Source organism: Schistocerca nitens, chromosome 3, assembly GCF_023898315.1.
Source record: "Schistocerca nitens isolate TAMUIC-IGC-003100 chromosome 3, iqSchNite1.1, whole genome shotgun sequence".
In the NCBI taxonomy this organism is placed as follows: domain Eukaryota; kingdom Metazoa; phylum Arthropoda; class Insecta; order Orthoptera; family Acrididae; genus Schistocerca; species Schistocerca nitens.
The window spans coordinates 42,419,302-42,445,694 of NC_064616.1; positions in this window are offsets into that span (position 1 = coordinate 42,419,302).

The following is a 26,393-nucleotide window of genomic DNA, read 5'->3' on the forward strand; positions in this document are numbered from 1 at the left end:
ACCCAGCTTCGCTCAGGGAGTAGATATGAGATCGTGTGGCAGTTGGAATAAAAGGATAAACTTTAAAGTATAAAAGGTAAAAAAATTATTGAAAACATATTCTAACTGTTTATAATACTTGTTAATGTATGAGAAGTAAAAAAAATATTTCCAATATTTGTTTATAAACAACACTTTTCATTTTATTATCGGGGGTATATACTTACAGATTTTTCGGATTCCCTACTCGAGAGCAAACTACACATAGATGACCATGAAAGAAGCAGGAGTATTTGAGGTTGATGCCGCAATATTTTAAAGTTTGTCCTTGCGCTTTGTTAACTCTAAACCTGTAGGCTAATTTGGTTGAAAATTGCAGTCTTGAAACTGGAATGACAGTTCAGTGGAGATCAGTGGAATTGTGGGGACAAATAGTGTGTGTCCTCTTTACTTTCCAGTTCAGCTTCGATGATGTTATTCGGTAGCTGGTTGACGAGAATCCTTGTTGCATTACATAGTTTTTGCGAGTTGATATTTCTGAGTAGTATGATTGGAGATCCAATTTTAGGTCGAAGGCAGTGAATTGGCATTCCTGGTACTTGTATAGAGATTTAAAAATTCTGTAGGGAAGTTCACACTTTCTTCAACATTTACCATCGTGTCGACCGATTTGTATATTCTCTCTTCACTGGGAATTTTCTTTTGAATATTAAAGTTGACATTGTCGACAATATTATTTTTAGCTGTCAAAATTGCCGTTTCCAGTAGCCAGTCCAGATTGGTATTGTTGTGAGCAATGTTAGGATAAATTTGGTCGATGTGTTCGTTTTCAGCAGTGGCTATGTTGCAGAAATGATTCTTGTGTTTAATAAGGCCGGTTGTCTGATCAGTAGGATATACAGTATGTGTAAAAGAGTAAAAGATGTTGAGCAAAATGTGCTGTTGTTTCGTCTTTCCATAGTTCAACTCTCATATCTTTTTGTTAGTCGCAGTATTTGTATGTGTGGCCAGAGATCTGATTTTCTTTAAGCATGCATTGATCTCGTCTGCTGGTATTGACTTGGGGATAGCTGGAAGTATTTGTCGAAAATCTCCTAAGAATATGAGTAGAGCTCCTCCTACCACTTCACAGTTTCCAGCAAATGGTTTCAAGTGATTTTTTTATGTGCTATTGTGCATTCGTCCTAGAAGTGTGGCTGTAATACCAGATGATGGCAGTGCAAGTGCGGTGTGTTGTTTAGCATGTATTTCCGCCAGAAATAGATTAGTTATAAACGTTTTCCTGGTGGCGCCTGCTACGTCTAAGTAAATAATTCCACCAGTGTTGTCGATCCGGTCCATGACAACGCTGTAAATTTCCTTTTGATTGTCACTGAGGAGTGGTTTGTCGTGAGCAATGTACTGAAGAAGTGCGTTGATGATGTAGCTTTTTTCCTTTGTAATTTCAAAGAAAAAAAAGTTCAAACGTGTGTGAATTCCTAAGGGACCAAACTGCTGATATCATCGGTCCGTAGACTTACTCACTACTGAAACTAACTTGCTCTAAGAACAACACAGACACTCATGCCCGAGGGAGGACTCGAACCTCCGGCGGAGGGGCAGCGCAATTCGTGACATGGCGCCTTACACTGCGCGGTCCCTACGTGGGGCGTAATTTCAAACCTTACCACACCAATAGCATATTTTCGTGGTGTTTGTACTAAGGTCTGCGTGTTTATTGGTAAGCATTTATCTTCTAGGCGAATGATTGCTTCAATGAGGATGTCGAATTCTATGGTCAGTTCAGGATGAGCTTGTCGGATGTGGTACAGTATGTAGTCACTCCTATTCTCTTTGAAGGCAAATATGTCTCCCATTTGTTCAGCTGAGGTTGTGAGTGAGGCTTCTTATAGTGTTAATTCCCAGTGTTTGTCGTTTTCCAGTAGTCCTAAGCGTTGGCATGCTTCTCTGTACGTCTGACATTGGTAACCGCGAATGGTGGCTCTGAGCACTATGGGACTCAACATATATGGTCATCAGTCCCCTAGAACTGAGAACTACTTAAACCTAACTAACCTAAGCACATCAAACAACACCCAGTCATCTCGAGGCAAAGAAAATCGCTGATCCCGCCGGGAATCGAACCCGGGAACCCGGGCGTGGGAAGCGAGAACGCTACCGCACGACAACGCGAATGGTCTTGAGATCTGAGAAACTTGCTGTTCCCCGTATCTCATGTAGCAACATCCTGCGATACAAACATTCGGCGTTGTTCGGATGTACGTCGTGTACTTGGCACTAGTGCGCCAGTTTTCAAGAGTCCTGGATCTTCTAGTGGAATTCCTTGTTTTCGTCGTTGAAAGGTTTTTGTTTTTGTGTTCTACATATAATAGGTAGGGACGTTGACATATAGTAGAGGAAGTGGTGGTAATATGGCCCCTGCAACAAATATGGCCCTCCTTAATATCTTAATAACATTTAGCTGAACTCTAGTGGTGATAGCTGGAACTAGTCTAGTAGTATCCTCACTGGCCTGTAGGAGCGCTGGAAGCAGGTCAGTACAGTGGTTGAGTGACAGTGAGGTTATATTTTTAAAGCTCCTATTCAAAACTTTTAGAGGTATGTGAATTTCACTTTATCGGCGTACCATTATTGGTTAATACTTAGATGTAAGCACCATGCATACAACCTAGAAAGTATTGGCAACAGTTTCAAATACATTAAAAGTGTGATATTGTTTCGTTTTTAAGTTTGACACGTGTAGGTGACTGTAATTGGTGCTTGTAATGTGGACCCTGGGGTCCATATTATAAGCAGTCCATAAAATGTTTTTATTTTTGTTTTCAGATGCCTAGGACTAATCTGGCACCTAAGCCAATCCCCAAAAGGCAGGTGTGGGATAAAAAACAAAATGCGAGAGGTAGTGTATGCTGTCGCAGGCAAAACGATGGGAGTTAAAAAAGCATCGAAACATTTTGCTGTACCAAAAACAACTCTGCACCAGTATGTGTGTGAGGCTAATACCTCACAGACGGCAGATGTTGAAACTAAAAAGCTTGGAAGAAAACCAACTCTACCAGCAGCCCTAGAAAGTGAACTAGTGGATTACTTACAGTATATGGAGGCCAAATTCTATGGTTTTACTCATATGGATGTTCGAAAAATGGCCTACCAGCTTGCAGTTAGGAATGGAATTGCAACAAACTTCAGAAATGAAATTGTTGGAAGGGCTTGGCTTGACCATTTTTTTCGACGTCATCAAGATAAACTTACAATTAGAAAGCCAACCGGCACGTCGTATGCTCGAACAAAATGCTTTACCTGTGAGAGAATTAACTCATTCTACGACTTGCTACAAGCTGAATACCAGAAACATAAATATCCAGAAGATCGTGTATGGAACGTCGACGAAACAGGCCTTAGTATAGTTAAGACTAAGATACTGCAAGTAACTGCAAGCAGACATAAACGCCAAATTTGTTCTCTGACTGCTGCAGAGCGTGGGTCTCTAGTAACAGTCATCTGTTATATGAGTGTGGGAGGTTCTTATGTTCCGATGTTCATATTCCCGAGAACGAATATGGCAGACGTTCTTATGAAGGTGCTCCTCCTGGGTCGATTGGGAGAGTCCAACCGGATGGGTTCAAGCAAACCTATTCACGGACCGGTTGAAACATTTTGTTGAAAAAACAAGGCTGACAGAGACTTCGCCTATTCTACTCATCCTTGATGGTCACTTCTCCCATGTAAGGAATATTGTTGTGATTGATGTGGCAAGAAGAAACTTCATCACCATTTTGTCAATGCCTTCACACAAAATACACAAACTGCAACCCATGGATCGTACTTTTATGGGTGCACTTAAGACTCACTTAAACGAGAATATTCGTCAGTGGATGCTCCATGAAAGCAAACCTGTTGGACCCTATGATACAGCGTCTCTCTTTGGCAAGGCCTACCTCCGGTGTACAACTGTCATTAATGCAGTAAATGGGTTTAGGTTAACAGGAATTTATTCCTTAGGAAGAAATATATTTCTAGATGATGAATTCATCGCTGGGGAAGTAGTCCCGATTCCTGCGCCTGCCGACCAACTGGAACAACAGGAACCCGAAAAGAGAGTTCAGACTGAAGAGGACTTTGATGCTATTGAATTTCCTGTCCATGAGCCTACTAAAATTGCATTTACTGTGTCTCCAAGGGATATCCATCCCATACCTGAGAAGATGAAAATATGGTCTCGTGGGCGAAAACCGTGTGTCGCTAGTCTTGTGACAGGATCTCCATATAAAAACGAATTAGAAGCTTACATAGAAGAGAAAAAAACTGCAGCTAATCTTTGTGGCCGTGGATGCGGACGAGTGACATTAACAGCTATCAGAAGGAACTTATATGATATATCAAAGACATCTTGTTCTGGAACCAGACCCAAACTCGTAGCAGAGGGCGTGGTGCATCTGGTCGTGGAAGAGGTGTTAGTAAGAATAGTCGACAGTTAAAGAAAACTTTGATTAAGCAAGAAGAAATGGACAGTGATGACTCAGATTGTGTTGACGATGACGTCATGGGGCTCTCAACTGGTTCTGGTGATTCTATATGTGACCTTCCGGTTGGTGAACTCCAGCCAGATAAAGACGATACTCTTTGCCTATTCTGTGACGGGAAGTTTTCAAATGATGTTCGTTGCGAATTATGGGTGCAATGCCTAATGTGCTCTTTATGGGCTCACAACGAATGTGCGGGGGCGGAGAAAGAGGTCTATATTTGTGACTTCTGTCGCTAGTACTGTGCTACTTTGTACTTTTATGCTTTTAGGTTTTTAGGGGACTGGTGACCTCAGATGTTAAGTCCCATAGTGCTTAGAGCCATTTGAACTATTTTTTTATATTTCATAATAAATTCGTATTTTAATTAAAAAACAATTCTTTGCTTTTCTCGCAGCAAAAAAGCCTTAAAATATACTGGGGGTCCATATTACAAACACCATAGGGGCCATATTAACTGTACATCTTGTTCGCAGTCAAATTTATCATCTTTGTGAAACAAAATAATAATAAATATATTCTGACATTTTAAGGAATTTAATCAATATAATGTCTTAGTTAACTGTCAGTAGAGTATAACTATATCAACTAAGGCACTATTGTTGTATTATTGTACAATATTTTTTTGAAAAACAAACTGGGGGTCCATATTACCACCACTTCCTCTAATGTTTTCGTGAATGAATCCGTTTGGCACTGTTGTTAAAAAGCTGTTAGTGTTGTATTCTGAGGTGGTTCGCTTCAGATTTTTCTGGCGGTGTCTTTTGTGAAGTAAACTCTCTGTGCAGTCTCCAAATGTACTGCCAGATGATGCACAGTTGGTTAGTGTTTGTGTATGGGGAAACCGAAAATCCACCACGCTGCTTCGTTACTGTTGATGTACCTTCCCATATGGTACATGAGGATCTCGTCACTTCTGTTTTGTTGTTTCCCGTCTTTGGCTAATTGAAATACTGGCATGTCACTGGCTTTGTTCATATACTTAGACATATTTGATGGATTTCAATGAATTGTAGTATTCTACGTTTATGTGTGCTTGGAACATTTTGGAAAGTAGTGAGGTATATGGTACTACTCACTGATGATCTATTTCCAGTTCATCGCTGCCTCGTATTCGTAATTTTGCTGTGAAGCCACGTTTCTAGGTGATCGTCTTCGGTATTTGGGATAGCCATCAATTCCGGTTTTTGTGTCGTCCAAGTATGGTTTTGGGTATTTTTTTGTACATTTTCCATCACTCATACATGGCGAATTGGGGTTTAATGGCCCATATGGTCCGTAACCATGTTTTTCACTACTATGTCATGCAGTCTCGGATCTTTTTGTGAACTGGGAAATTCAGGTTGGATGATTTTGTCGATATCCGTGGGATGAACTCTGTCGTGTAGCCATACCAGATGGTGTGAGTAAGGCAGTCCTCATTTTTGCCATTCGATTGTGTACTTCTAGCATGTAGCGGTTCCAAAGATGTGGTATTTTGAGATGGCTTCAATATATCTTGTTTGTTTTTGTCGGAAAACTCGGGCTGTTATGTCGTGTCGATGCATGGTGGCTCGTCCGTATCTTACTTGTTCTTTGATTTCTGGCCACGACAAGTTGTATGTGAATGTTACGATGAGGTCAAGCCGTCCATATTTTCTTATGTAGATCATTGGATCTTGACTGTATTCAAGGATGTGTCTCTGACTTCCTATGTATGATGAGGGTAAGATTACCATAGTTACAACGTCGTCAATGTTTCCGTCATTTATGACTGCATCTCACAGGTGGATGTGCCCTTCCGTTCGTAGTTTCTTCTGATTTAGCCTTATTTAAAGCATACGTCCCGCTTCTATTTTTGCATACATATCTACCAGGAATTGTCGGAATAAACGGCGAGCGTTGAGAATGTGATTGTATATTTCATTGTCTCTGATCACTAAGCAGTAAGCTTAAGTGTCTTGTTTGTTTGTTTCTACGCCTGTTTCAGGTTGGATTTGTTTCACGTTAAAATGATATCCGTCCTCTCCGTGCAGAAATATTAACGGATATTACAGGGATCATATGAACGGTGTGTCCCTACAATGCGTTGTAGTCCTTCTCTTTTTCTTTGTACAATTATGTCACGACGTGTGTTTTCATTGTCCACAAATACGATATCGACTTTGTGTATCTGAGGCGCATTAAATCGACGTTCGTATTCTCCAGATGGTCTTTTGTCGGCTCGGTCCAGTGCTGTTTTGAATATGTGAATCAGTTGATTGTATTTGTATGAGATCATTTGTACATCTTGGACTACTTCTCGTCTCAGTCCACTGATATTTCTGCATCGTTGATCTGTTTCTGTTTCTTTATTTCCGATGAAATATACTTGTAGAAATTTATGGTCTTCGTTGGGTTGTGGTAGTAATAATCCCATGTTGTGATAATTTAATCCTTGGATGGAAAAAACATAATCGATTTCATCTCTGTTAGTGTTGAAGTGACATCGAAAGAAGTCATTTGGAAGCAAGCGTTATACCCTTTTATATTATGAAGAAAGTGTTTTGATCCTGGTGTTTCCCCGGTCACGTAATGTAAAAATTCCTGCGGAGGTGCTTCCAGTGGTGGTAATCGAATATTTCCATTTATGCAATAGAATCATGGTGTTTCTCTACTGAATATTTTCGAGTTGCAAAACTGGCAAATTTTATCCATTTTTCCGATCACGTCGTGTTTGTGTTTCTTATATTCTTTCGTCGGGTCGGTGGAATCCTTCATTCGTTATGTTGTACTGTTTACTAGCCCTTGTCCACACTGCTTGTAGGGTGATATTTCCATGGCTGGCTTGAGTTCGCAGTATTTTATTATAAGATTGTGTCGCAATTCTTAATTCTTCAAGCCATTCATTTCGTTGTTCTCCGGTTTCTCTGCTTCTCACGGTGCCCATTGTCGTTCGTTGGGAACTTAAACGTGCTCCGCACTCTTCTTTGTTTCATTTCTTTGCTGTTCTTTTTCATTTCACCGTTTTGCTTCAGAACTGGCAAGATCTCCTCGTCTTTTACGTTTGGGCATTGTCTAAAATATAAATCAAAGCAACTTTGTACTAACCCATACACTAAATAAGCTTTAAACACTTTCACACATTATTCTCGATTTATATTCAGTAACTGTATAACTTTGACGACTCACACTTCAGTGTTTGTTTCTATTTACTCATTGCACTATTTTTTGGTTCTTCATTTCGTCACTGATAAGAAATAGGCATTCGAACCCACGACGAATCTTGCTTTATATACCCCTGCCCACGGGTAGCCCCACCAGTGGCGAATTTCAGAACATACCAAAAGGCTTCGAATGGTACACAATGTTTCAGGATAACAACATTCGAGAGTGTTCTGGAATGCTCCGCAATAATCTGGGATTTTCCCGAACATTCTGGAATTTTTCCGAATGTTCCATACTATTCCTGAACATTCAAAAACATCCCTGGTCATTGTGGAAAATTCTGGAATCTTCTGGAATCTCGAGAAACTGCAGGGACGGATTCCTGAATGGTAATGGAGGACGAAAGGTCCTATGATCATATGTCCGGAAATGGGCGGTGTTCATGTAACGACAGTAGATCGTTCCGGAAGAAAGTACAGAGCCGCATCACATCCACGTCACAACAGATATTCAATGTGGCCACCATGGGATTCAATGCACGCGTTCACATGTCGGTAAAGAGGACTGACGACAGAAATCCCATAATTGTGATGGTCTGGAGCAAAACCCAGCGATATAATCCTTCCCGTAGAGGGAAACCCGCCGCTGATAATCCTTGCACTCGTTGCAGGTGATAGGGATAGTAGCGGTTGTCCTACAGGACACACAAAATCGTGCTTTGGTTTACACCGTATTCCACTCCCGCCGGAGGTTCGAGTCCTCCCTCGGGCGTGGGTGTCTGTGTTGTTCTTAGCATAAGTCTAGGGACCGATGACCTATGCAGTTTGTTTCCTTAGGAATTCACACACATTTGAACATTTTTACACCGCATTGGCGGGCCACTTGCCTGGAGCTTGTACTAGGTTTCGTCTGAATATCCTGTAGAACCCGGTCCTCCAAAGCTGGTGTACGCACAGTCAGCCATTTCCCTGCACGTTCGTCTGTCTCAAAGGACCCATGATCACACAAACGTCCAAAAAGGCCTTGAAATGTTGTGTGATGTGGTTGGTGTCTGTGAGGGTACTTGTTTTGGTATAGCCGCGCTGCCTCTCGACCGTTTCCATCTGCTTGGCCGTACACAAACACCATCTCTACTTGTTTCCGACATGAATAACGGACAATTCTTCTGCTTACAGTATGCTGCATCGATAATACAGCCTGCAACACATAAGGAACACATGGCACGGGGTCAGAGGAATTTTCATTCGTCAACGCCATCTATCTAGACAACTATGTGTTTCCGGACACATGTTCACAGGACTTTCTTTCCTCCGTTTCCAGTCAGGAATTCGTCCCTGCAGTTTGTCGGTTTTATTGATGTTCATCCATATATTGCTTGATTTGTAAAAAATGGGTTCTGGTACTGTGGGGAGGGGGGGGGAGAGGGGGGGCTGAAATTTAGACGTTTTAAACGACATTTTAACGCTTTTCTGCGCATCTTAAAAGTTTGAACCCAATATTTGTATTGATCAAAAATAAAGTTCTGTCATATAACATCTCAAAACCTGCGGTTCTAATTGGTGTTCGTCAGAGGTACGGGTACGTGGTACTAGTGCATACTGTCACAAATCAAGCACTGTGTATACACTACCAGTCAAAATTTTTCAATCACCTATCACAACAACCGATTTGTGGTTGAAACAGGGATTTCGTTTTGAATATTCTCTCATATGCCCATTTTTATAATAAAACAAGTATGGCGAGCTGCATCAAACGAGTCTCAGAACTGAAGACCACAACAACAACAAACATGTAAAGACAAAGCATCTCTGTTGTGTATTTCACTGGTTGTTCGCACAGAGTGGCGCTGACGAGTATCTACAACAACAATGACGTGCCCTTACCTAAGACGGTGCCATTCGTATAGACCTCATTCCTTCAGCTGTCTGGGTAGGAATCAGTTTGCTTTAGCATACAGTGGATTGTGTACACAGTGTGTTTGCATACCCGATCAGGTTCATACTATCTTACCTCCTAATAGCACGGAAGCAGGAGACTGAAATTTAGAAACGTGCTGTAGTTGCAGCTCTGCATCAGGAAGGCCAATGTAATACGACAATAGCAACAGAAGTTGACCTAGCCAAATCTACAATGCAAGTGTTTTGTGATCTGAAAGGCCGCGAGTAACATCTTTCAGGGAATATCAGTTCACATTTGTACAGAGCATACGTCAGAGGTCTCACTCTGCACCTGAAATTCGCGAGGAAGTAAACATTATGTGAGCAGCTCCAATCTCTATCTCAACAGTACAAGGCTGCCTTCGTGAACAAGGCTTGAAGGCGAAAAATTGTAACATAAAAGATGAAGTGTGCAGCAATGGTCCAAGGTGTTATTCACGGGGTAATCTAAGGCTGAACTATTTTGAAGCCACTGCAGAATGTTTGTTCATCGACTCCATGGAGAACGTATGAAGAGTCAGTATGTGACGCCAACGGCGAGGCATGGTGGAGGGCCGGTGATGACTTTGGATTGATTTGCGGGTGACAAAGTCTGTGATCTACTGCGAATTAATGGAACATTTAAGAAGGAAGGATATCACAGCATACTGATCAACGTGCTGTTCGATCGTGTAAGAGAATTATTGGCTGCGGATTTGCTCTGCAGCAGTACAATGACGTCAAACACGCGTCTAAATCGCGCAGGATGTATCTCAATCGAAAACAGCAATTTGGGAACCTGAAGAATATGATATGGCCAAGTCAGTCATCTAAGTTAACTCTCATTAAACTTTTAGGGGATGAACTTGGCAGGGAGGTCAGAAAAGTGAGGTCATCTAATATTGAAGGTATATGCAATAATTTGCAGATGTATCGACGGCAATATCTGTAAAAATAATCCAAAATCCCATCACCAGAATCCCAAGTATTTGTGCAGCCGAGGATAGAGGGTGGATACTTTGAAGAGGCCAAATTCTAAATTGTATTGTATTGTGCTTAATGATAGAGAGAGAAAAATCTTTTCATGTTGGCCTATTTAGTTTGTACAATATGTTTATACATTTAAATAAAGTACCGGGTGATCAAAAAGTCAGTATAAATTTTAAAACTGAATAAATCACGGAATAATGTAGATAGAGAGGTACAAATTGACACACATGCTTGGAATGACATGGGGTTTTATTAGAACCCAAAAAATACAAAAGTTCAAAAAATGTCCGACAGATGGCGCGTCATCTGATCAGAATGGCAATAATTAGCATAACAAAGTAAGACAAAGCAAAGATGATGATCTTTACAGGAAATGCTCAATATGTCCACCATCGTTCCTGAACAATAGCTGTAGTCGAGGAATAATGTTGTGAACAGCACTGTAAAGCATGTCGGGAGTTATGGTGAGGCATTGGCGTCGAATGTTGTCTTTCAGCATCCCTAGAGATGTCGGTCGATCACGATACATTTGCGACTTCAGGTAACCCCAAAGCCAATAACTGCACGGACTGAGGTCTGGGAACCTGGGAGGCCAAGCATGACGAAAGTGGCGGCTGAGCACACGATCATCACCAAACGACGCGCGCGAGAGATCTTTCACACGTCTAGCAATATGGGATGATTCTAATAAAACCCCATGTCATTCCAAACAAGTGTGTCAATTTTTACCTCTCTATCTACATTATTCCGTGGTTTATTAAGTTTTCAAATTTATACTGACTTTTTGATCACCCGGTATATAGTTTTATCATGGCTGATTCAAAACTTTTGACCGGTGGTATATATACAGAAAAGAGAGGGAGAGAGAGAGACAGGGAGAGAGAGAGAGAGATGTCCTTTTCTGATCTCAGACAAAAAGAGGCCATTGCGGATGGTTCCAAGCTTGTCTGACTCGCAGGAGATTGGGAAAATGTAACGGAGCTGCTGAGATATCTTAGCTAACACACATCCAAACAAAGAGTCTAAAATCTCACCAAAGAGTCCGATATCTCATTAATCTAATACCACAGAATCTGCGTATTGCGATATTATAGAAAGTTAAGATAAAATTAGACAAGTAGTACGAGCGCAGCTAGAGATACAAAAACAACCATTTATACCATGATCGATGAATGAATGCCACAGGAAGCAACAGTTGTAAACTTTACAGTAAAAATTACATCTTACCGCCGGCCAGTGTGGCCGAGCGGTTATAGGCGATATAGTCTGGAAGCGCGCGACCGCTACGGCCGCAGGTTCGAATCCTGCCTCGGGCATGGATGTGTGTGACGTCCTTAGATTCGTTAGGTTTAAGTAGTTCTAAGTTCTAGGGGACTGATGACCTCAGCAGTTAAGTCCCATGGTGCTCAGAGCCATTTTTTTACATCTTACCTTCACTTTCCAATGATTTGCAAAATACCCTACTGGCCATTTAAATTGTTAAACCACAAAGATGACATGCTACAGAGGCGAAATTTAACCGACAGGAAGAAGATGCTGTGATATGCAAATGATTAGCTTTTCAGAGCACTCAAATAAGGTTGGCGCCGGTGGCGACACCTACAACGTGCTGACATGAGGAAAGTTTCCAGCCGATTTCTCATACACAAACAGCAGTTGACCGGCGTTGCCTGATGAGACGTTGTTGTGATGCCTCGTGTAAGGAGGAGAAATGCGTACCATCACGTTTCCGACTTTGATAAAGGTCGGATTGTAGCCTATCGCTATTGCGGATTATCGTATCGCGACACTGCTGCTCTCGTTGGTCGAGATCCAATGACTGTTAGCAGAATATGGAATCGGTGGGTTCAGGAGGCTAATACGTAACGCTGTGCTGGATCCCAACGGCCTCGTATCGCTAGCAGTCGAGATGTCAGGCATCTTATTCGCATGGCTGTAACGGATCGTGCAGTCACGTCTCGATCCCTGAGTCAACAGATTGGGACGTTTGCAAGACAACAACCATCCGCACGAACAGTTCGACGACATTTGGAGCAGCATGGATTATGAGCTCTGAGACCATGGCTGCGGTTACCCTTGACGCGGCATCACAGACAGGAGCGCGTGCGATGGCGTACTCAAAGATGAACCTGGGTGTATGAAGGGCAAAACGTCATTTTTTTGGATGAATCCAGGTCCTGTTTACAGCATCATGATGGTCGCATCCGTGTTTGGCGACATCGCGGTGTATGCACATTGGAAGCGTGTATTCGCCTTCGCCATACTGGCGTATCCCCCGGCGTGATGGTACTGGGTGCCATTGGTTACACGTCTCGGTCACCTCTTGTTCGCATTGACGGCACTTTGAACAGTGGACGTTACATTTCAGATGTGTTACGACCTGTGGCTCCACCCTTCATTCGATCCCTGCGAAACCCTACGTTTCAGCAGGATAATGCACGATCGCATGTTGCAGGTCCTGTACGGGCCTTTCTGGATACAGAAAATGTTCGACTGCTGCCCTGGCTAATACATTCTCCAGATCTCTCACCAATTGAAAACGTCTGGTCAATGGTGGCTCGTCACAATACGCCAGTCACTACTCTTGATGAACTGTGGTATCGTATTGAAGCTGCATGGGCAGCTGTACCTGTACACGCCATCCAAGCTCTGTTTGGCTCAATGTCGAGGCGTATCGAGGCTGTTATTACGGCCAGAGGTGGTTGTTCTGGGTACTGATTTCTCAGGATCTATGCACCCAAATTGCGTGAAAATGTAATCACATGTCAGTTCTAGTATAATATATTTGTCCAATGAATACCCGTTTATCATCTGCATTTCTTCTTGGTGTAGCAATTTTAATGGCCAGTAGTGTATATACCAGTTGTCTCTTCTGTGGGTGGTCAGGCGCATTTTCTCTGGTGTTCCGGCAGATAACGACAATTTTTTTTTACACTGTGTAGCTGGAGTCAGCCCGAACGAACGCTGCTCATCACGTCTTTCGTGCGACGCCCAGAGTAGACGGAAAAACGTCGGTTTGTTTCCCATTACAAATAAAATAATTTATAAATCGGGTTTTTACTTGTCCATTCGAGAGAGCGACCCCAAATTAGTCTAGTGCGAACTGTAAAAGACGAAGAATAACGAGTACTCCAGCAGCATCTGAGCAGCGCTTCTGCATGATGGTAGCAATGAGCGCGGGCGGAGGTGGTGCTGCAGCTTCTGCAGCAGTGGCTATTCTACGTGTTTTACTGTCCCTGTGGATACACATCGATAAAACAACATCGCACTAGACTAATTTGGAACCGTTCTGTCGAATGGGCATGTAAAATTTCACTTCAAAAATCATTTTCCATCGACGCTGGGCGTTGCATGACAGTCATGTTGATCAGTATTTTTTTGGGCTCATTCCGGCTACACTTTGTGTACAGTTTACTTTGCAAAATATCTGCCGGAACTTCAGAGAAAATGCATCTGATGACTCTTAGTGGAGACATCCTATATACGCAGTTCAAGAGCGGGTGAGTGTCAGTTTCAATAGTATATCATGTCCAGAAACGTTTGATTTAATTTTGTTGAATTGTCAACAGAGAATAAAAACCCCTGTTACCTCCGTTGAAAGCTCTCAGAGTAAGTCTAATCGACTGCTTCAGGTAGTACACTTTTTGTTCACCAAAACCTAAATTTTCTCATAGTAAAAGTTGCTTCCGATGCAACATAACACACACTTTCAACTGCAACATAAAATTTCTTGAAATCATTCATCTCCTTTCATACCAGTTACAAGGACGTGGTGAAAAGTAATGTTTCCTAGTTTTTTTTATGTAAAAACTCTCAAGTCTTTAGAAATAAAACAAACGTTACTAACATTTTACGTCTTTATTCTTCATGTCAACATATTTATTTCTCAACGTAGTCACCCAGGGGACGAACATATTTCTCCTATCGAGAGACCAATTTGTTGATACTGTAGCAGTTTTGACATTGTTGACGGAGCCACAATCTCACCTCTGCGTGCATCGCTTCATCACTATCGAAGTGAACTCCTCGAATGAGTTCTCTATGGTCTGGAAACAGATGAAAATCGCAGGGGCCAAGACGGGACTGTATGGAGGACGATCGATGATAGTAAACCCGAGACGTCGGATCGTTGCAGCAGTCGCAGCGTTCGTATGTGGTCTTGCATTGTCTTGCTAAAGGAGAGGACGCTCCATGTCAAGAGGTGCAAGAGGTTTGTTGTGTCTAGACAAGACAGCCTAGACACAATGAGAGGAAGCCGAAAGGCACGCGCTTAAACTCACGCAGGCTGGCGTGAGGTCTGAAACAGGATACGTAATGAATGCTATAAAGAAAAGTACGTAACTTCTGGAATACTTAACTTTAATCCACATTTGTAGAACATCGCTCTTGATTATACATTAATAGAATCTCAATATCAATTGAATACGGCGCCTTGCTAGGTCGTAGCAAATGTAGCTGAAGGCTATGCTAACTATCGTCTCGGCAAATGAGAGCGCATTTGTCAGTGAACCGTTCCTTGCAAAGTCGGCTGTACAACTGGGCGAGTGCCAGGACGTCTCTCTAGACCTGCCGTGTGGTGGCGCTCGGTCTGCAATTACTGACAGTGGCGACACGCGGGTCCGGCGTATACTAATGGACCGCGGCCGATTTAAAGGCTACCACCTAGCAAGTGTGGTGTCTGGCGGTGACACCACAAGGTCAAAACAGCAAGACTCAGGAAAGCAGTTTCATCTACAAGACAATGTTTTATTGTAATATTAATTGAATTCCTGAGTTGGAAAAGGGGTCATGTCCCTGGAAGTAAGTTAAATTTTTCAGGAGACACATGGTTCGTGGATGTGCCATATAGTAACTGACCAAAGGGTGAAAATGCATTCACCATTACACGATACTTTAGCTATCGACTGTGGTCAGTAATCGAGTTAGAATGTACTGGTAATGACTCCTTTTCGAACCAGACGATGTTTATCAGGCAGGTAGCGCTCTGTTTGCAGCGGAAGGATTGTGTTATGCAAGTTTATATTATTCATATTCGTTACAGAAATAAAAGAGTTGTTATGAGCTTACAGGTTTATTCAAAGTACAACCACAAGCAGAATACAGGGAAACAGACAATGGTAGGTATGCTTTATCTTTATATTGTCTATCCTTCAGTGGCCATTGGCAGATGCTGTTATAAAATGGTTTCTACTTGTCAGGTATCTGTTGTAGAATTTTCTTTACAGCGTCTAGTTTCTTCTTTTTTTATTGGAACAGTTACAAGCTTGTTTATATGGATATAGCTCTTATCTAACTCAATACCCTTCTCATGAGCGTCTCTGTTTATGGAGCATGATCCTATGTTATATCGAACGATGCGTACAGATATAAAGGTCAGTTACCTCCTGTAAACGTAATTTGAAAAAAAGTGAATAAGGCGCCTTTTCCAAGTCATCGATTCAATTAATTAAAGATCTGTAGAATACATCCATAACTTCCAAATACTTACACTGACAGTATGGATTCAGGTTAGTACTCCCCTAATCAAACGCAGTAGTATGATATGCATAACAATAACAGTCCGTTTAATTTTTTTTGGCTTGTTGAAGTTATTTTTGATTTTGAATTTTAATTTTCTATTTTGCTTTTTGAAGTCGTTTTGGATTTTGAATTTTTCATTTCTTCTATCTGTGTGTCAGCCCAGTGCAGTTAATGGTTCAAATGGTTCAAATGTCTCTGCGCACTATGGGACTTAACATCTTAGGTCATCAGTCCCCTAGAACTTAGAACTACTTAAACCTAACTAACCTAAGGACATCACACACATCCATGCCCGAGGCAGGATTCGAACCTGCGACCGTAGCAGCCTCGCGGTTCCGGACTGCAGCGCCTAGAACCGCACGGCCACACCGGCCGGCCTGCAGTTAATGTTAATATACCCGGCTCTCAGTAAGAAACTCATGATACACTTAATTTTGCGAAAAAATTGGATTCAGTATAATTTAAAATTAGATAAAAAATTTATTTTTTATTGAAATTCCTGTCGCGGACCACAAGTGTCTATTGTTAAGGCTATTCATTTCAGTCAATGATGACCATCTTCATACCTAAAAATCCACGTAAAGAGGGAGCTTGACGTACCTATAAATCCAAAATAAATCAGAAGCAGAAATATATAATAACCTGATTGATAAACACTTGCTTCCGCGACTGGAACTGTGATTAAATAAACATCTCCTGACGTGCTGGAAAACTCTACTGTGACAATGACACAATTCGAGATGAAAGATAACGTGAATTAAATAGATGTAACTGTGACGTTTGGCTTAGTTGTCGCCATAACAGTGACGTCAGAAGCCACCATTACAGAAGATACAGGCTGAAGATGGTTGGTGTCAGGCAGAGGTCGATCTGATAGAAACAGGGATGGTGAACACGTGCTGTGTGTCACTACAGATGGAACTCAATTTTTCTTTTAGAAACACTGAACGAAAGAAAAAACCAGCACCAAAAAATAATTAATGTTCTTGTTGCTGTTGTGATCTTCAGTCCACAGACTGGTTTGATGCAACTCTCCATGCTACTCTATCCTGTGCAAGGTTCTTCATCTCCCAGTACCTACTGTAACCTACATCCTTCTGAATCCGTTTAGTGTATTCATCTCTTGTTCTCCCTCTACGATTTTTACCCTTCACGCTGCCCTCCAATATAAAATTGGTGATCCTTGATGCCTCAGAATATGCCCTACCAACCGATCCCTTCTTCTAGTCAAGTTGTGCCACAAATTTCTCTTCTCTCCAATTCTGTTCAATACCTCCTCATTCGTTATGTGATCTACCCATCTAATCTTCAGAATTCTTCCGTAGCACCACATTTCGAAAGCTTCTATTCTCTTCTTGTCTAAACTATTTATCGTTCACGTTTCACTTCCATACACGGCTACACTCCATACAAATACTTTCAGAAACGACTTCCTGACACGTAAATATATACTCGATGTTAACAAATTTCTCTTCTTCAGAAACGCTTTCCTTGCCATTAGCCAGTCTACATTTTATATCGTCTCTACTTCGACCTTCATCAGTTATTTTGCTCCCCAAATAGCAAAACTCATTTACTACTTTAAGCGTCTCATTTCCTAATCTAATTCCTGCAGCATCACACGATTTAATTCGACTACATTCCATTATTCTCGTTTTGCTTTTGTTGATGTTCATATTCTATCCTCCTTTCAAGACCTTGTCCATTCCGTTCAGCTGCTCTTCCAAGTTCTTTGCTGTCTCTTACAGAATTACAGTGTCATCGGCGAACCTCAAAGTTCTTATTTCTTCTCCATGGATTTTAATTCCTACTCCAAATTTTTCTTTTGTTTCTTTTACTGTTTGCTCAATATACAGATTGAATAACATCGGCGAGAGGCTACAACCCTGTCTCACTCCATTGCCAACCACTGCTTCCCTTTCATGCTCCTCGACTCTTATAAATGCCATCTGCTTTTTGTACAAATTGTAAATAGCCTTTCGCTCCCTGTATTTTACCCCTGACACCTTCAGTTAATGTAGAGTAATGAAATTTCGGGAGTACATTTGTGTTGGTAACATATTTTCAAGTGATTAATACTACAAGACAGCAGGTGTTGATGAAAGCGCAAGAAAAGCCACTTGAAAATATGAAATGCTAGTGCGTTAATAACCGGTGTTGAATGCAAGCATGAATTGTGTTGTACAGGTGCCGGATGTCAGTTTGTGGGATGGAGTTCCATGCCTGTTGCACTTGGCCAGTCAATAAAGGGACGGTTAATGCTGTTTGTGGATGACAATGGAGTTGTCGTCGGGTTATATCCCATATGTGCTAAATTGGAGACACATCTAGTGATCGAGCAGACAAGGCAACATGTGGAGACTCTGCCGGCCGGAGTGACCGTGCGGTTCTAGGCGCTACAGTCTGGAACCGAGCGACCGCTACGGTCACAGGTTCGAATCCTGCCTCGGGCATGGATGTGTGTGATGTCCTTAGGTTAGTTCGGTTTAATTAGTTCTAAGTTCTAGGCGACTGATGACCTCAGAAGTTAAGTCGCATAGTGCTCAGAGCCATTTGAACCATTTGTGGACACTCTGTAGAGTATGTTGGGTTACAGCAGCGGTATGTGGGCTAGCGTTACCATGTTGGAAAACACCCCCTGGAATGCTGTTCATGAATGGCAGCACAACATGTCGAATCACCAGTCTGACGTACAAAATTTGCAATCAGGTTGCGTGGAATAACCACGAGAGTGCTCCTGCTGTCACACGAAACTGCACCCCAGAGCATAGCTCCAGCTGAAGTCCAGTGTGTCTAGTACGAAACCACTGGCACCGAGGTAGAACCGGCTTTCATCACAAAACACAACAGGCCTCCACCCTGCCCTCCTATGACGCCACTAAAATCGCGAATGGCGGTGGTTTGGCGTCAGTAGAATGCAAGCTACAGGGCGTCTGGCTCGGAGCTGTCCCTGAAGTAACCGATTTGAAACAGCTCTGTTTGTTGTGTCACTGTGGTGCCAACTGCTGTTCAAGTTGCTGCTGCAGATGCAGTACGATGAGCTAGAGCAATACGCCGAACGCGATGGTCTTCCCTCACGGTAGTGCCACGTGGCTGTCCGGAGCCCGGTCTTCTTGCGACCGTACATTCTCGTGAGCACCGTTACCAGCATTCATGTACAGTGGCAATTACATACTTGCCATGTCTTTCTGCAATATCGCAGAAGGACCACCCAGCTTTTCGTAGCCCTGTTACACCATCAACTCACCTCGTCCAGTCTCAACGGTAACTAATACTCACGACCGTTACAGCGTGTATTTAAAGCAAGCCTGATTGTGTATAGTAGCGCCGCTCTTATGCGACTGGCACGAAATTTAAATAGACATCACCTTTCAGTTCTAGAAACACGCCTACTATCTTTCGTTTATGTCTTTTTTTGTTTTTGCGTCATTGTAATTGTATCATGGCAGTATTGATGGCAGCCATATAGATTTGCTTGAGGCATATGTTTTTGGTTATGCTGGAAGTTAACACAATAAACATTTAGTAAAATTTTTGTTTGTCATTCAAACCACAATATCATCACAGACATCAAATGAAATCGTGGGCCTGTAACTTCAGTGAAAACGCCATTAACAAAGATGAACATACGCACGTGAATTATGGATTTAAGTATCTATGAATAAGTCTCGATTAAACGCCAGAAAATAAATATAAGTAAATGTCCGACCTGCAGATAGCACACTGGACATGCAAAGTCCCGTTCTGCCATTCAGGTTTAGGTTTCCCGTGATTTCCCTAAATCGCTTAAGGCAAATGCCATGATGGTATCTTTGAAAAGGGCGTGGCCGATTTCCTTCCCCTTCCTTTCCTAGCCCGAGGTTGTGTTCCGTCTGTAATGACCACGTTGTCCATGGGTCGTTAAATATTAATCATCCTTCCTTCTCTTCCGAGCTGCAGAAACATCCACGACTGATGGATCTGTTAAGTGAAAGAACTGTAGTAGTTCTTTGTAGTAGTAGTAGTAGTTGTTGTTGTTGTATTCAACCGGAGATATCTTTTACAATGCTATTCGACATATTTTGGTATTACAGTTTTAGAACAATAAAGTAATTCACACGTAGAAACATTTACAGACTTACAGGTCTGGTACGACAAATATAGTGCAGGTAGTCGGCCATCGTCTTACAGCAGAAACCATATCGACATTTGCCTGAAATTATTTGGGGAAACTATGGGAAACCTAAATCAGGACAGCTGGATGAAGACTGCAGCCTCCACCCTCCCATATACAAGGCCACTACATTCAAAACACTGCTAACTCATTCAATTTACCTCTAGTGTTCAACACTCTTTTACACATAAGTTATTTAATAATGAAACAGGCTAATGGTATAATGTTCATTTATTTCTCATACCATCACTAACTGCTCTACATACACTACACACACTATACACGGATTGTTTGATAACACTACACACACTACCACCTGATGCCAGGACCATTGATTGCACCCAAACTTTCCATTCGCTAGCCATAAAAACTGAGTCAGTCTTCCTCTTTAACGAATGAGATATAGGACTCAGGAAGAGGATACGGTGTTAGTATTATATATTGCTTAGCGTTGGGAGTGAGTTTTTCCAGAAAAGGAAAAAAACAGAAAGGGAAGATAGAGTATGGGAGTGTTATGTGGAATGTTAGATGTTTTATAAGCGTTATTATTATTAATTTATGTTACATTTTTTTACCAAATCGCTTATCTGTGTTATCTAAGTAATTCTTCAGTACATAGAATGTATGGCTTAATACGTACTTTTTAACTGCTTCTTTTTTTAAAAAAGGCCTGCTTTAACAATTTCTTTTATCTTCTTGGGTAATTTATTGTACAGTTTTAGTCCTTGGTAGAAAATACTGTTTTGAGTGTTATATTTATTCTTTCTTAATAAATGTAAAATCAGCCTAGATCGTGTTCAAATGGTTCAAATGGCTCTGAGCACTATGGGACTTAACATCTGTGGTCATCAGTCCCCTAGAACTCAGAACTACTTAAACCTAACTAACCTAAGGACATCACACACATCCATGCCCGAGGCAGGATTCGAACCTGCGACCGTAGCAGTGGCGCGGTTCCGGACTGAGCGCCTGAACCGCTAGACCACCGCGGCCGGCCTAGATCGTGTTCCATGGTCGTTAACAGATTTGCTTGTGCAGTGATTATCAATGTTATTTTTGATATGTACAACTGATTTGGTAAATGTATTCACATGGTGCAGTTAAAACCGCCAGTGTTTTGAACAGATCTTTAGAACGAGCTCAACTGCTGCTTTTGGGTAATATTCTTGTGACCCTTTACAGTAGGTTTGTGAATTTGTACAAAGAGCATAACGTGCTGATGGCATTGTGTTTGCAAGTACCTTTTTGCGTTCACATCATAACTGAGAATCAATATTCATTCCCAGACATTTTTCATTTTTTTAAATAGTCATTTAATTTACGTGTGTCATTTTTACTCTTCAGACTGAAACTCATACCATTTCTTTTCTTTGTGTTCAAAGTAAGTTTATTGCTTATTGATCAATTGTAAAGTTCCCTGAGTTGCTTTATCTGCAAAGTGTTCTCTGGTTTTTTAAGGGACTATAATAATGCTGTCACCAGTAAAGAGAATTTTTTACACATTACTAACAGTAGTGGGAAAGTCATTGGTATATATTAGGAACGGTACTGGTCCTAAAATGCTAGCCAAGGGAACTCTAGTGTTAAATTATTTTGGCTTTGATAAGTGTTCTACTAAAACTTTAGACTTATTTGAGGATTGTGTTATCTCTACTCTTTTTATCCTGTTTGCTATGTATGATCGGAACCAGTCACTAGCTACCCTTGTTATTCCTAATGCTCCTAGCTTATTTAGTAGAATCTTGTGGTCAGCAGTATCAAAAGTCTTAGAAAGATCTAAAAATATGCCTGTTACACACTCACACACTCATGTTTCTCAAAAGCATCAAGTGCCACATTTGTGAAACTTACAGTGGCTGATTCCGTACTTCTGCCACTTCAGAAACAAAACTGTGATTCACTTAAAATATCGTATTTATTCAAGTAATTCATTAATCTGTCTTTCATAATGGATTTTATTATTCTGAGAATCGTGCCGGCAGGGAAATAGGCCAGTAATTTTCTATGTCTTCCACATTACCTTTCATTAGCAGAAATACAGCTCCTGCCTGTTTTAAATTCTTCTGATGTGAAGGACTTTTTTATTATGTTTAGTAAGGGAGCTTGTATACTCTCTATGCATTATTTCAGTACAGACACTGGTACTTCATCTAAATGTACTGACTTTATTTTTTGCACATTTTTACAAACTTCACGCTTTGTGGTTGGTAGAAACATCATCGTAATTAGTGCATAAGTATTTATAAGTACTGTACTTGTGTTTGGAAATTTTTGTTGTAGGATCGTTACAGTCCTTGAAAAATGCTTGTTCACATAGTTTGCTAGGTGACGTGGATCATTTATTACTTTACCCCTCCCTTATCCGTATCTTATTATGCCATTCTTTTTCTGTCCTTGTTTCCTTTTCTATGGCATCACAGGCTGCTTTGATTTTATTCTCTAAATTGTATATTATACCATTAAATGACTTTTTGCAATAATCAGCACATTCTTATAAATCTTTTTGTACCTATGATAGAAATTTAAGAACTCTGACTCATTATGCCTCTTCTTCATGGAACTGAGGTACTTAAGGGTTTTGGGAGGACTCCTTAATACCTGCTGTTATCCGTTTGTTTCTGTAAGACATTGATACTGACGTGGATGCTTTTAGAAATATCTTTTAAAAGTTCAATTTAAATAATGTTGAGAATTTAGAGAATTTCACACTTACACTGATTCCTCTATACACTGTAACCCATCTTTGGTTTGCTAGATCTTGTGAGAAATTTTTCTGATAAGTGTCTGTTGTAAGCTTTCAGTTTAGGGAATTTTTCCATACCTGGCCTTGATGTTATTATTTAGCAGAAATGGTCTGATCTTTTATAGCTGCATCACACTTATCCCTTTTCACATTTGTGGCCACATGGTCAATTACTGACGCAGTCGTTGTGGTAGCCCTTGTTGCACTGTTGACTAATAAGGACTTGCCAAAACTGAAGAATGATTGTGAGCATGTTTTAGTTTCAGTAATGATATTTGTGTTTATGTTTGTTCCGACGTAACGAAAAGCCCCGGCAAGAAGATAAGAACGCAAGAGCAGAGAAGGCTGTGATACGACGAAAGCCAATAGCTCGCTTACTAGGACGGTACCACGACAGGAGCGGCCCCTATCCGAAGAGAATATAAGCGCCACTCCTGCCAGCCTCGGCCGGACAGTAGAAGACGGACACTAGCAGAGGCACTAGCAGAGAGGCCTAGATCAGCAGTCACATTAACGATAGCAGTGCCTTATGAGCGAGTGTGAATGCTTACTTGGACAATGTATACAGTGAAGGACACTGGCTGTTTGCATGTCACCCATCGCTTGCAACAACTCGTTGTAAATCCAAAATTAAGTATTTTCAACCTTCTTTATTGTAATAAAAACCATTATTCTGATTTGCTTGAATTGTTGTATAGCTATCCGAGAACGCAGCATCCTTTAAGAACCCTATGAGAGACGAGTTGGCAGGACCCCACAATATTTATGTCTCCACACAAAATTATGTTGGCTTTGAATCTGAGACCTTATCTAGAACTTCTGTTAACTTATTGCAAAAAAGTGTCCACACTACCACTGAGAGATCGATACACACTCAAAGTGATTAATTTTTTGGTTTTATCAAGCTCTGTTACTTCAGTCGGTGGTATTTCAAAGTGTTTGTCTACATAAACTGTACGAAGAGCATGTCTCGATTTGAACTGCCTTTAGTTTATGATGTAATGCATGAAGTTTAGCCCTTTGAAGTCCACCTGCAATAAGAGTCTGTCCGTTTATATTTTCATACAGTGATAATAATACCGTTTGGTCGTCTATGTTCCTGCAGCAGTGCTCAGTGATACGAACTACTGTGGAGTTCAAAGACTAGAGGTCAGTTTCAAATTGTTGTGTTGCATTTTTTATTGATTGAATGTTTTGATGAGGGATTATTAAGTGTGAAATGTTGCACGTTACTTTTTCCAATGGTATTTTTTTCTCTATGACTATGTGAGTCATCTCTATGACTATGTGAGTCATTTGGTGCGCTACAATTTATATCGTGACTCTGATAACTACTTTTTCTCTCACCAACTAGTCACCGTGTGAAACAAGCCCAGTACTACAGCATCAAAACTGGTAGCTGACCATAAGTGGAAGAAGAGAGACAATGTGTGTGAAGTTACACTTTTCTACTATACGTTTCTTTTATTCTTTAGCACTAGCGATTGTCAGTATATCAGATAATTGGTGATGAACTCAATAATTACCAGAATCACACAGAATTACAACCCTTCATTATCTCTTTTTAAAAAGTGTTACATTTTTCCTGTTTTAATCATACTGCATTCAGAGATAACCATGTAAAGTTAGTAGTAGCTGCTGAGGAGAGAACCATCGCACCCCCCCCCCCCCTCCCACGCACACACAAAAGAAAGGGAAGATTTTATTTTACGTGTTTGTTGATGTAGTGCGGAAATTGTAAGTTTCAGACAGTGAGTTTTTTAAAATTATACCTATTTTGTTCCCACCAATCTCCTTCAAAGTACTTGTTGAGAAGTAGGAAGACTGAAAACTTAAGTTGGTTCAAATGGCTCTGAGCACTATGGGACTCAACTGCTGAGGTCATTAGTCCCCTAGAACTTAGAACTAGTTAAACCTAACTAACCTAAGGACATCACAAACATCCATGCCCGAGGCAGGATTCGAACCTGCGACCGTAGCGGTCTTGCGGTTCCAGACTGCAGCGCCTTTAACCGCACGGCCACTTCGGCCGGCGAAAACTTAAGTGATGGACAGCGTATGTGATCCGTGACGGTGGATCTGTAAATACATGAGCCTCAGTTTCATGGCATTAAGTTGGGTATTTTGCCACTTTCCTGGACCAAATTAGTGATAAGGATCAGGAAGACGCTTTAGGTACAGGAGTTGCACTGTTTCAGTTCACATTCGTGAAGCTGTTCAGCCGTGGTCCGAAGAAGGTACGAACGAAGTTCAGCATGTCTCTGGTTGCTACTAATTACCCATTTTGAACTCTACTGAGGACTTATAATTGGGTTTAGAACAAGCAGTTCGGTATAGATTTCCTCGCTTGTCATTGTTGACTTCTATTAACGCTGCTTTGCGTGACGAATGACACAAAATTCCTTTGTAAAGAATCCGCGATTGATATCGTGATCGACAAGGTAATAACACTTATTTTGATACGTAAATGCGGTTACTTTCTTTTAGACTGTATAATGTTTGAGTCGTTGTGGCCAACAATGTCAATCAGAAACGGAGCTTTCCGTTAGCAGACTGGTGCGGTTGCCGCGGCCAGAAGAGGTATTGACGCGTGGGAGGTTTGACGTAACAGCGGCACCCACGCCACGTTTATTTTGAGGCTTTCTTCCTTCCTGGCTAGGTTAACAACAAATGGTTCAAGTGGCTCTGAGCACTATGGGACTTAACATCTGAGGTCATCAGTCCCCTAGAACGTAGAACTACTTAAACATAACTAACCTAAGGACATCATACACGTCCATGCCCGAGGCAGGATTCGAACCTGCGACCGTAGCGGTCGCGCGGTTCCAGACTGAAGCGCCTAGAACCGCTCGGCCACTTCGGCCGGCGTTAATGACGTTTCCGGAAGGAAGGATGTCTGGAAATAAACTCCATGGGATGCTGCTGTCGCGACATATAAACTGAACGGAAGCACAATAAGGGCTTACAGGTAGTTTAAGTTAACAGAACCGTTGTCCACGGCTACAGTAAGAGTCTCCTAAATTAAGATACTGAAGGAAAAAATTTTCCTGGAGTAAAAATGGGTAATTTTAGTTGGTATATCAATACGACAGACAGCAAGAGTTGCAAAGTAGCTCTTTTTATTACTTGATGACGACTAGTTCCATGTATTTATTCATAACCCATTCTCAAATCATCCATGCAGTCAAAATATACATTACTCCACACAGCAAAAAAATCTTGACAGTCGTTATCGAAAGGAGTACAATGCAAGTTATCATGAAACGGATACATATAGAAAACTTCCTGTCTGTATCCGGTTTCATGATCACTTGCATTGTACTCCTTTGGATAACATTCTCGTGATATTTTTGGTATGTGAAGAAATATTTATTCTGATTGCATGGATGATTTGAGAATATGTTATGAATAAAAACCCGAAACTAGTCCTCATCAAGTAATAA